General features: G+C 47.2%; 1 long non-coding RNA gene across 1 annotated transcript in view; it reads left to right on the top strand.

Annotated features, from left to right (window-relative positions):
- LOC116412469 overlaps positions 1-12,411 on the top strand; it is a 106,925-nt gene that overhangs the window by 45,055 nt on the left and 49,459 nt on the right. The window contains exons 5-6 of the long non-coding RNA XR_004223716.1: positions 2,478-2,711; positions 3,562-3,680. This is a non-coding gene — a long non-coding RNA (uncharacterized LOC116412469). The remainder of the gene's footprint in view (positions 1-2,477; positions 2,712-3,561; positions 3,681-12,411) is intronic.

The raw sequence follows: 12,411 nt of genomic DNA, 5'->3' as shown, positions 1-12,411 counted from the left end.
TGATGTCTTATGCAGCATCTGCCATATATTCCAAAATGCAACCCTTATAGACTATTCTCACCCTCTTTGAACAAAAACTAAACTCACAAAACTCTCTATAACTTTATCAAAAGTAAAGTGAGTAAGTTTACTTGGTATATAGCTCCCTTGTTCCATCAATTTCTACTTTTAAGCAGAAATGTAGTTTCTGGGTTGGGTTTACCATCAACCCTGTAACCCCTAATTTTCAGGTTGTCTTAAAATGTATTGTAGATTTTCGGTGCATAAAATTGACGCTATTGAAAATGTAATTGCCATTATTTAAGTAAATACTTTTTCTAATACCGACAATTTTTTTGAAAGTTTATCCTAAATATATTTATTATAAAATTACCCCTGCAATCACCTACCAGCCATTTACCTATCACTCTGCTTCTCATCTCCACCAACTCTATATTACTGTATGTCACACTACTTTCGCACTTACCACCCTTCCCCAACAGCCCTTGTAATTTACTTCATTGATCTTTTGAATAATAACTATTTGTAACATAATGATATCACCATGGTACATGGAGTATTTACAGCTCATTAATTGTAAGTACAGTGGCTTGCAAAAGTATTTGGCCGCCTTGAACTTTTCCACATTTTGTCCCATTACAGCCACAAACATGAATCAATTTTATTGGAATTCCACGTGAAAGACCAATACAAAGTGGTGTACACGTGAGAAGTGGAACGAAAATCATACATGATTCCAAACATTTTTTACAAATAAATAACTGCAAAGTGGGGTGTGCGTAATTATTCAGCCCCCTTTGGTCTGAGTGCAGTCAGTTGCCCATAGACATTGCCTGATGAGTGCTAATGACTAAATAGAGTGCCCCTGTGTGTAATCTAATGTCAGTACAATTACAGCTGCTCTGTGACGGCCTCAGAGGTTGTCTAAGAGAGTATTGGGAGCAACAACACCATGAAGTCCAAAGAACACACCAGACAGGTCAGGGATAAAGTTATTGAGAAATTTAAAGCAGGCTTAGGCTACAAAAAGATTTCCAAAGCCTTGAACATCCCACAGAGCACTGTTCAAGTGATCATCCAGAAATGGAAGGAGAATGGCACAACTGTAAACCTACCAAGACAAGGCCGTCCACCTAAACTCACAGGCCGAACAAGGAGATCGCTGATCAGAAATGCAGCCAAGAGGCCCATGGTGACTCTGGACGAGCTGCAGAGATCTACAGCTCCGGTGGGAGAATCTATCCATAGGACAACTATTAGTCGTGCACTGCACAAAGTTGGCCTTTATGGAAGAGTGGCAAGAAGAAAGCCATTGTTAACAGTTTGCCACAAGCCATGTGGGGGACACAGCAAACATGTGGAAGAAGGTGCTCTGGTCAGATGAGACCAAAATGGAACTTTTTGGCCAAAATGCAAAACGCTACGTGTGGCGGAAAACTAACACTGCACATCACTCTGAACACACCATCCCCACTGTCACATATGGTGGTGGCAGCATCATGCTCTGGGGGGGCTTCTCTTCAGCAGGGACAGGGAAGCTGCTCAGAGTTGATGGGAAGATGGATGGAGCCAAATACAGGGCAATCTTGGAAGAAAACCTCTTGGAGTCTGCAAAAGACTTGAGACTGGGGCGGAGGTTCACCTTCCAGCAGGACAACGACCCTAAACATAAAGCCAGGGCAACAATGGAATGGTTTAAAACAAAACATATCCATGTGTTAGAGTGGCCCAGTCACAGTCCAGATCTAAATCCAATCGAGAATCTGTGGCAAGATCTGAAAACTGCTGTTCACAAACGCTGCCCATCTCATCTGACTGAGCTGGAGCTGTTTTGCAAAGAAGAATGGGCAAGGATTTCAGTCTGTAGATGTGCAAAGCTGGTAGAAACATACCCTAAAAGCCTGGCAGCTGTAATTGCAGCAAAAGGTGGTTCTACAAAGTATTGACTCAGGGGGCTGAATAATTCCGCACACCCCACTTTGCAGTTATTTATTTGTAAAAAAATGTTTGGAATCATGTATGATTTTCGTTCCACTTCTCACGTGTACACCACTTTGTATTGGTCTTTCACATGGAATTCCAATAAAATTGATTCATGTTTGTGGCTGTAATGGGACAAAATGTGGAAAAGTTCAAGGGGGCCGAATACTTTTGCAAGCCACTGTATATGCTTTTTGTTGATACCTTTCTGTTTTCAGGTTATGTGTAAGTACTTAGGCTTAGAGTTTTTGGACTCAGTCCATGAATATGTATTAACTAAAGCTGATAAACATTGAGAAACTGCAACATGAACGATTGAGTATTTAGAAATGAATAAAATGTGAAGGCAAGCTCTTAAATGTTGATAATTAGTTACACTCCAGTATTATTTTGTTTATTGCTTGTTTTGGCAATTTAGCAGGTGAAAGTGGTCAGAATGGACATCACTTGCTCCAAAAATAGATTATAGATATAATAGTTTTATTTTCCATACCAAGGTTACTCCTACTAACTTCTGCGCTGCAAGATGTTTGGAGACCTATTTGAGGAAGATGAAGACTTTTCAATCCTTCCAAGCAGTCCAAACACGAATGGCAAGAAATCCCACCCCAGAGATTCAAAGACCCCAGAGCCACAAGGAGACACAAGGCTTAGTGGACTGAGGAATCAAGGTGGCACCTGTTACCTGAATTCTCTTCTGCAGACCCTGTTTTTTACACCAGAATTCAGAGGTTTGGTCATTTCTTTTTTTTTTTTAATGCAAAATGCATTATAAGCATCACAGCTGTTTTGATACACAACTGTTTTTTATTTGGTTTGGATGCACTCCTTGGGCATCTGTATATGAATTAGTTTGTATTTAGTGAATTAGGTATAGTGGTCTACTGCACAGGAATGGGTTTCATTTGTAGGTCATCTATGAAGTTTTACATTAATTTACATTAATCAGGAAGTAGTCTTACATTCTTTTGCCTGTGTCAAAAATATAAGGTGAAGGCCTTACGCTCTTTAAGCCAAGTGCTCAATCATGTAAAGAAGAACAAACCCTTTATTACCTCCTTTGCTCTGGTGGTTCTTACATCTGATCCCTGCAAGATGGGGCCAGATGAAATTGCTAAGTGGACTGACTTGCTAGTAGATTTGTTCTGCCATTGTGGAAGCACGCTAGATGGAATGTTAGCCTCCTGTGTATGGGTGTTGGTGCATTTCACTAGAGCCTTGAATATGCCTTGGATTCATTGCTATGTAGTGCAGCAACATGGACCTTGGTTTTATACTTTGCCCAACATCCATCTGGGGTTTCAGGATGCAATTTCTGGTAAGAAGGTTCTGCAGACCATGGTATCATATGTACAGGGGCGGCCAAAAGGTTTTGATTGCGAGCTGCAGAAGGCTGAAAACCATCTCCTGTGACTTTAACATAGGATGGTAGAAAATTATGGTTTGTTTGCAGTGACAAAAAAAGGTATTCATTAAAGAGGATGTAAAATCAAAAATCATAATTCTTGTGTGTGTTATTTAGACCAAATAAAATACATTTGCAATAAAAACCCATTAAAAATGTTCTACTGTTTTTTTCAGGTTCGGCAAGGAGTGCACTGAAAAAAGCAGAATCTTGGCCGAATACCAAACTGAATCCTGGATTCGGTGCATGCCTAGTTATAGTGCTTTCCTGTCTTAGGACTATACATAAACACTGAGTTAAGATTTTGATGTTACCTCCCCTTTTATCAGAATAAAAGTAAACAATTAAAGATAAATTTTGCCATGTAATAAAAAAACTCCCCTACTGCGGTTGCACAATGGGGTCCTTTTACATTCGATTCTTTTCCTCTATTCGGAGGGACGAGGCAAGGATGCCCTCTTTCCCCAACTTTGTTTATACAACATTGGAACCTCTGGCATCATGTATGCGAAAAAACGTTAATATAAGTGGCCTCTCTCTGACCCACACACAACATAAAATGTAGCAAATTAATCAATTCTTTTGGCTTTCAGTACCACCTCTATGCTGATGATACTCAGATCTATCTTTCCTCTCCTGACCTCAGCCCAGAGCTTCTAACTCGCGTCTCTTCCTGCCTGCCCGCTATCTCCACTTGGATGTCCCAACGTTATCTTAAATTAAACCTCTCTAAGACTGAATTGGTCCTCTTTCCCCCATCCAACGCCCACATTGTTCCCGAGGTATCTATAACGGTTAACAACTCTACCATCACCCCATCTCCCCAGGCCCGGTGCCTTGGGGTTATCCTTGATTCTGCCCTGTCCTTCACTCCTCATATCCAATCACTTACCAAATCATGTCACTTTCACCTAAGAAATATTTCGAAAATACGATCATTTATCACCCAAGATGCTGCCAAAATTCTGATTCACTCTCTTATAATATCTCGCCTGGACTACTGTAACTCCCTGTTAATTGGCCTTCCCCTCCAAAGTCTGTCCCCTCTCCAGTCCATAATGAATACTGCTGCCAGGCTCATATACCTCTCCAACCGCTCCTCCTCTGCCATGCCACTCTGCCAATCTCTGCACTGGTTTCCCCTACCATCCAGGATAAAATTCAAACTAATGACTCTCACATACAAAGCAGTCCATAACTCTGCCCCACCCTACATCTCTGAACTCATCTCTAGGTACCATCCAACCCGCTTGTTACGCTCCTCTACTGACCTGCTCCTCAACTCCTCTCTCATTCCCTCCTCACACGCTCGCATTCCAGACTGTGCAAGGGCTGCCCCCCTTCTCTGGAATTCGCTCCCACAATTTATCAGACTTTCTCCCAATCTCTCTGCCTTCAAGAGATCTCTAAAAAGAGAGAAGAGAAGCTTACCCTAATCTAGTTTAGCAATACCCTGTGCCACACCTCTCACAACTCTGATCATGCCCATTCCCACACCTTGTGTCTCAACCCTTTCTCCTTATAGATTGTAAGCTCTTTTGGGCAGGGTTCTCTTCACCTCTTGTATCGGTTATTGATTGCTTTCTTTGTTACTCTGTATGTCCAATGTATAAACCCACTTATTGTACAGCGCTGCGGAATATGTTGGCGCTTTATAAATAAATGTTAATAATAATAATAATAATAATAATAATAATATATCTATTAGGACAATATACTTATGATGATTACCAAACCCCTTACAAATTGCTTCAGCTAAACTTTGCCTTCTTACTTAAAATATATTGGAGTCAAGATACCGCCTAATATAACTTAACCTTTATAAAATAAACTATCTTCCATTATGGAAATCAATTCTATCCAATTGCACTTAATGCTATGCCCTGCGTACCCTATTTCTCTAGGCTTAACAGTCTATTCTCAGTGTTGGAAAACACTTTCCAAATCTGGGGCGTATACAGGAGAACATTTCAAGGGTGGGGGTTAAAGGGCCTTAAAACTCTAAAGCATATGTATGGACACTCTGGCCCTTTTACATGGGAAAGGTTTCATCAAACCTACTCACCTCACCCTCCGGAACAGTGTAGATTCATTCAGGTCCCATTTTCTTAATTCAAAGCATTAAGGACAGTATACCCCTCTGTCTTCCTATTTAGAATCAATGTGTTTAACTCAACCTTACGCTAAATGGTGCTTATATGCTGCTTATATCGAACTCTTATAGAAAGTTCATTTACTTCAACCCTTTCATATAAGGAGGCATGGGGAAAAAGACTTAGTGGGATTTAGTAGCCCATAGCTCCATCAACACTTTATTATTGGAGTCTGGCTACAAATCCCTACTAAGATGGTATTTGGTCCTATCCAGAGTACATAAGATAAACAGTGCATATAGCTCATTATGCTTCAGAGGATGTTGGAGAGGAGGGTACAGCTTACCCACACATGGTGGCAATGTCCTAGGGTTAGAAGATTTTGGGTCAGAGTCTGAGATTATATATTCAGCTGCTGGCTTTAACATCCACAAGTTGCCGCAAAATGCATTACTAGGACTTCCCATCCCAAACTTAAGCAAACCTACCAAGATTCTAATTACTCGAAACTCACCATTATGAAATCCGCAGCTCAAAAACGAAATAAACTGGATCCTGCTGGTATATGAAAAATCATAGACAAAAGCAATTTAAAAAAATAAGGACCCCCTGGATATTTGTTAAATCGCTGGCAGACATACAAATAGTCACCAGGGATATCCACCAAGGTACCTTTAGGAACTGCAACCGCCTTACGCTCAGACTGGAAGTAATTAACTTTATCTGGTACAAGAGTGAAGAATAGACGGACCAGGGGGGAGAAAAAGAAGTCAGTTTAAAAATAGTCCCTGTTTTATTTTTTCTTTTCTCATTCAGTTTTTATACTTCGTTGATAATTTTTTTTTTTTCTATCACTTTTAAGCAAACAAAGGCATACTTTTTGCAATTATAGAATATAATCAGTAGAGGTCTGGGAACACTAAAACTGCTTGTCCCCAGACACTATAATATAGAGCTTACTCATTGCAAGGATGAACCTTACTTTCCTTAATATTGCCTTGTGTACTTTTGAATACTAGAACATTTGTCAGTAAAAGTAAAATAAAAAAAAATAATAAATAGTAAACAGTATCACAGTATTCTTTGACTGTATTTTTTTCTCTTTGTATTGTACACGGAAGCCCTTTTTGCTTTGGGTCCTAAAGAACTTGGATCACTGGAGGAGAAAGACACGCCAGAGTCTCAGGTAATTGTTTTTCAACACAAGGTGTTAAACACAGTTTTGTAGGATGGATGTAGATACAGGGCCTGGGATTAACAGCAGTGTGTGACACAGGTACAAGAGGCAGCTCTGTACAAGGGAACAACTGCAACTGGCTAAATCAGGGAAAGTAAAGTTAAATGAATGCAGTGGTAAAGTATTAAGACAGGCACAGACTGGCAATCAGTGGATTCTGACAAATGTCAGAGGGGCTACTGTAAGATGTTGTAGACAGTCACTATCAACTGGCTTCTCTTAATTGTTCCCATTTAGCCATTAATCTGGAAGACTCCGTATATGCCTATGAGCTTCTTCCTTCTGTTATTTAATACACAAGGGGCGGCTTGATTATGGAGGTCATTTCTCATGCATATATTCAAGATGGTTCGGATGAGCTGGCGCATCGGGGACTCAAGGTGAGCATGACTTTCATATAATGGGAAATATTTCTCATTGTCTAGTATAATATTTGTTATGAGTAGAACTTCTTTTTTCATTTTTTATTTTGGAGTGTACCTAGGTCATTACAGGGAATTAATTCTTTAGCAAAGCAGGGTGTACTAAAGCAATTGCCTCAGGAAAACAGATGGACAACGAACAGGTGGTTTATGGCTGAATTTCTAGCGGCTGCTAATTTACAAGATACTAATATAATTTTGTTTAGTTAAAAAGAGGCGACAACAACAAAAATAATGAAGACCAAGAAGAAGTATGCCAACTTGCTCTATTGTCCATGTTATGATATACTTAACTATGTTTTGTTGATTATTATTATTTTTTTGGAAAGTTCACTTCTTTTTTCATCCATAATTATATTATGGAGTAAGTTATGTTCAGTATTTGGCCCCAAGGTCAACATACATGCCACAGATACCTATGGCCGTAAAGACCAAACGATCTAAAACTCCAATTTAAAACTATCGGTATAGTACTAAAGCGTTACTAATAAGCTTCTGTTCTTGAGAGGAAGTGAGGAGCCAAATTCTTAACCTTTGCACTTTACCTGGGTTACCCAGCAGGGCCCCAGAGCTAGCGGATATGGCACAAGAAGCATGTGCTAAAGCACGGTGCATTAAAGAGGGGGGTTGCATGGGCACTTTACCTCTTCGACTACCTTCTGGAAACTTGCACTCACTGCTGCTTATCCGCATGCTAAGACGGTGCATCTGCTTCACCATAGCACATTACAAACCCCTCCAAACCACCTGCCTCCTTCAGCGGTTAGCCACGGCACTGTGGGTGGTGGGAGGTGGATGCACAGCTTGGTGGCGAGGGCCAATGATGCTAGTTTTCCCGCCGCTGTACACAGGACAGCAATACCTGCGAGCCACAACAGCTTAAATGGTCAAGGATTTTTCCACCTAAAACCTGACCGTTCTTGTGGGCTCTACTTCTGCAGCGTAACCTGATGCACGTCTTTTAACAGGCGAGTGGAGGGTCAATTACTTTGTTCTGACTTGGCAGATCACAGTATTTATTCAGTTATCAGGTAGAATCAATTATCTATATTACCGAAATTATTTCTTATATACAAGTATGGAACCTGTTATCCATCAAAGGTTGCTTGGGACCTGGGCTTCTCCAGATAAGGATCTTTCTGTAATTCTTAGATGTCTGCCCATTAAAAATTACATTAAAACCCCAAAACTCCTGCGAACTCTGGCTGGCGCCACTAAGGGGCTGATTACTAAGATCGTGAATTCAAATCCGATTGGAAAAATCTGATCTGGCGAAAACGAACATTTGCAAATTCCCGATCTCATGGACTCTGGAGTAGACCGACACGCATTGGGGAAGCCACAGTGGTCAGGCAAGCCGGGGCACCTGCTAAGTTGGGCCCTGGCATGCAGGAGTACAGCAGTGCATCAGCAAGTCCTTTCACAGAGCAGGCTCCGCAGGCTCCTGGAACTCTGGCTGGGCATGGGATAGCCAAGGCTCAGCCCGTCCTTCCCCAGGCTCTTGAACTCTGGCTGGCATGGGATAGCCAAGGCTTCAGCCCGTCCTTCCCCAGGCTCTTGAACTCTGGCTGGGCATGGGATAGCAGGCATCAGCTCCTCCTCCCCAGCTCTTGAACTCTGGCTGGCAGGATAGCCAAGGCCTCAGCCCGTCCTTCCCAGGCTCCTTGAACTCTGCTGGGCAGGATAGCCAGGCATCAGCCCGTCCTTCCCCAGCTCTTTGAACTCTGGCTGGGCATGGGATAGCCAAGGCTTCAGCCCGTCCTTCCCAGGCTCTTGAACTCTGGCTGGGCAGGGATAGCCAAGCTTCAGCCCGTCCTTCCCCAGGCTCTTTGAACTCTGGCTGGGCATGGGATAGCCAAGGCTTCAGCCCGTCCTTCCCCAGGCTCTTGTGAACTCTGGCTGGGCAGGGATAGCCAAGGCTTCAGCCCGTCCTTCCCCAGGCTCTTTGAACTCTGGCTGGGCATGGGATAAGCCAAGGCTTCAGCCCGTCCTTCCCCAGGCTCTTGAACTCTGGCTGGGCATGGATAGCCAAGGCTCAGCCCGTCCTTTCCCCAGGCCCTTTGAACTCTGGCTGGGCATGGGATAGCCAAGGCTTCAGCCCGTCCTTCCCCAGGCTCTTTGAACTCTGGCTGGGCATGGGATAGCCAAGGCTTCAGCCCGTCCTTCCCAGGCTCCTTGAACTCTGGTGGCATGGGATAGCCAAGGCCAGCCCGTCCTTCCCAGGCTCCTTGAACTCTGGCTGGGCATGGGATAGCCAGCGCATCAGCCCTTCCTTCCCCAGGCTCCTTGGAACTCTGGCTGGGCATGGATAGCCAGCGCATCAGCCCGTCCTTCCCCAGGCTCAACTCTGGCTGGGCATGGGATAGCCAGCACTTCAGCCCGTCCTTCCCCAGGCTCTTGAAACGCTGGCTGGGCATGGGATAGCCAGCTCTCAGCCCGTCCTTCCCCAGGCTCTTTGGAACTCTGGCTGGGCATGGGATGCAAGGCTCAGCCCGTCCTTCCCCAGGCTCTTGGACTCTGGCTGGGCATGGATAGCCAAGGCTTCAGCCCGTCCTTCCCCGAGCTCTTAGGACTCTGGCTGGGCATGGGATAGCCAGCACTTAGCCCGTCCTTCCCCAGCTCTTGTACTCTGGCTGGGCATGGGATAGCCAGCACTCAGCCCGTCCTTCCCCAGAGCTCTTGGAACTCTGGCTGGGCATGGGATAGCCAAGGCTTGGCCCGTCCTTCCCCAGGCTCTTGGAACTCTGGCTGGGCATGGATAGCCAAGGCTTCAGGCCCGTCCTTCCCCAGGCTCTTGGAACTCTGGCTGGGCATGGGATAGCCAAGCGCAGGCCTTCGCCCGGTCCTTCCCCAGGCTCTTGGAACTCCTGGCTGGGCATGGGATAGCCAAGGCTTCAGGCCCGTCCTTCCCCACGGCCTCTGGAACTCTGGCTGGGCATGGGATAAGCCAAGGCTTCCGCCCGTCCTTCCCAGGGCTCTTGGAACTCTGGCTGGGCATGGGATAGCCAAGGCTTCCGGCCCGTCCTTCCCCAGGCTCCTTAACTCTGGCTGGGCATGGGATAGCCAGGCTTCGGCCCGTCCTTCCCCAGGCTCCTTAACTCTGGCTGGCATGGACAGTCAGCACTCAGGCCCGTCCTTCCCCAGGCTCCTTGGAACTCTGGCTGGGCATGAGATAGCTCAGCATGGCAGCCCGTCCTTCCCCAGGCTCTTGAACTCTGGCTGGGCATGGAGAAGCAACTTGCAGCCGTCCTTCCCCAGGCTCTTTGGAACCTCTGGCTGGGCATGGGATAGCCAAGGCTTCAGCCCGTCCTCCCAGGCTCTCTTTGAACTCTGGCTGGGGCATGGGATAGCCAAGGCTTCAGCCGTCCTTTCCCAGGCCTCTTGAACTCTGGCTGGGCATGGATAGCCAAGGCTTTCAGCCCGTCCTTCCCAGGCCTCTTGGAACTCTGCTGGGCATGGATAGGCAGCGCTTCAGCCCATCCTTCCCCAGGCTCAGCCCGTCCTTCCCAGGCTCCTTGAACTCTGGCTGGGCATGGGATAGCCCAGCACTCAGGCCCGTCCTTCCCCAGGCTCCTGGAACTCTGCTGGGCATGGGATAGCCAGCCTCAGCCCGTCCTTCCCAGGCTCTTGGAACTCTGGCTGGGCATGGGATAGCCAGCGCATCAGCCCGTCCTTCCCCAGGCTTCCTTGAACTCTGGCTGGCATGGGATAGCCAGCGCATCAGCCCGTCCTTCCAGGCTTTGAACTCTGGCTTGGGCATGGATAGCCCAGCGCATCAGCCCGATCTGGCTGGGCATGGGATAGCCAAGGCTTCAGCCCGTCCCTTCCCCAGGCTCTTTGAACTCTGGCTGGGCATGTGGATAGCCAAGGCTTCAGCCCGTCCTCCCAGGCTCTGAACTCTGGCTGGCATGGGATAGCCAAGGCTTCAGCCCGTCCTTCCAGGGCTCTTGAACTCTGGCTGGGCATGGGATAGCCAAGGCTTCAGCCCGTCCTTCCCCAGGCTCTCTTGAACTCTGGCTGGGCATGGGATTAGCCAGGCTTCAGCCCGTCCTTCCCCAGGCTCTTGAAACTCTGGCTGGGGCATGGGATAGCCAAGGCTTCAGCCGCCCTTCCCAGGCTCTTGAACTCTGGCTGGGCATGGATAGCAAGGCTTCAGCCCGTCCTTCCCCAGGCTCCTTGAACTCTGGCGTGGCATGGGATAGCCAGGCTTCAGCCCGTCCTTCCCAGGCTCTTGGAACTCTGGCTGGGCATGGATAGCCAAGGCTTCAGCCCGTTCCTTCCCAGGCTCCTTGGAACTCTGGCTGGGCATGGGATAGCCAAGGCTTTCAGCCTGTCCTTCCCCAGGCTCCTTGAACTCTGGCTGGGCATGGGATAGCCAACGGCTCAGCCCGTCCTTCCCCAGGCTCCTTGAACTCTGGCTGGGCATGGATAGCCAGCGCATCAGCCCGTCCTTCCCAGGCTCTTTGGAACTCTGGCTGGCATGGGATAGCCAAGGCTTCAGCCCGTCCTTCCCCAGGCTCTTTGAACTCTGGCTGGGCATGGGATAGCCAAGGCTTCAGCCCGTCCTTCCCCAGGCTCTTGGAACTCTGGCTGGGCATGGATAGCCAAGGCTTCAGCCCGTCCTTCCCCAGGCTCTTTGAACTCTGGCTGGGCATGGATAGCCAAGGCTTCAGCCCGTCCTTCCCCAGGCTCTTTTGAACTCTGGCTGGGCATGGGATAGCCAAGGCTTCAGCCCGTCCTTCCCCAGGCCTCTTGAACTCTTGGTGGGCATGGGATAGCCAAGGCTTCAGCCCGTCCTTCCCCAGGCTCCTTGAACTCTGGAGGGCATGGGATAGCCAAGGCTTCAGCCCGTCCTTCCCCAGGCTGTTTGAACTCTGGTGGGCATGGGATAGCCAAGCGCTTCAGCCCGTCCTTCCCCAGGCTTTTGAACTCTGGCTGGCATGGGATAGCCAAGGCTTCAGCCCGTCCTTCCCCAGGCCTCTTGAACTCTGGCTGGGCATGAGGATAGCCAAAGGCTTCAGCCTGTCCTTCCCCAGGCTTCTTGGTACTCTTGGACTGGGCATGGATAGCAGCAGCACTTCAGCCCGTCCTTCCCCAGCTCTGCGTTCTGGCTGGGCATGGAACTCGCCAGCGCATCAGCCCGTCCTTCCCCAGCGTCTTGGAACTGCTGCTGCGGCATGGGAATGCCACAGCGCCAAGCCCCGTCCTTCCCCAGGTCCTCTGGATCCAAACTCTGGCTGTGGCATGGGATAGCCAGCACCTTTAGGCCCGCCC

This window comes from Xenopus tropicalis, chromosome 7 (assembly GCF_000004195.4).
Source record: "Xenopus tropicalis strain Nigerian chromosome 7, UCB_Xtro_10.0, whole genome shotgun sequence".
NCBI classification, from domain to species: domain Eukaryota; kingdom Metazoa; phylum Chordata; class Amphibia; order Anura; family Pipidae; genus Xenopus; species Xenopus tropicalis.
The sequence above is the reverse complement of the archived record's forward strand: the minus strand, read 5'-3'. Positions and strand labels throughout refer to the sequence as shown.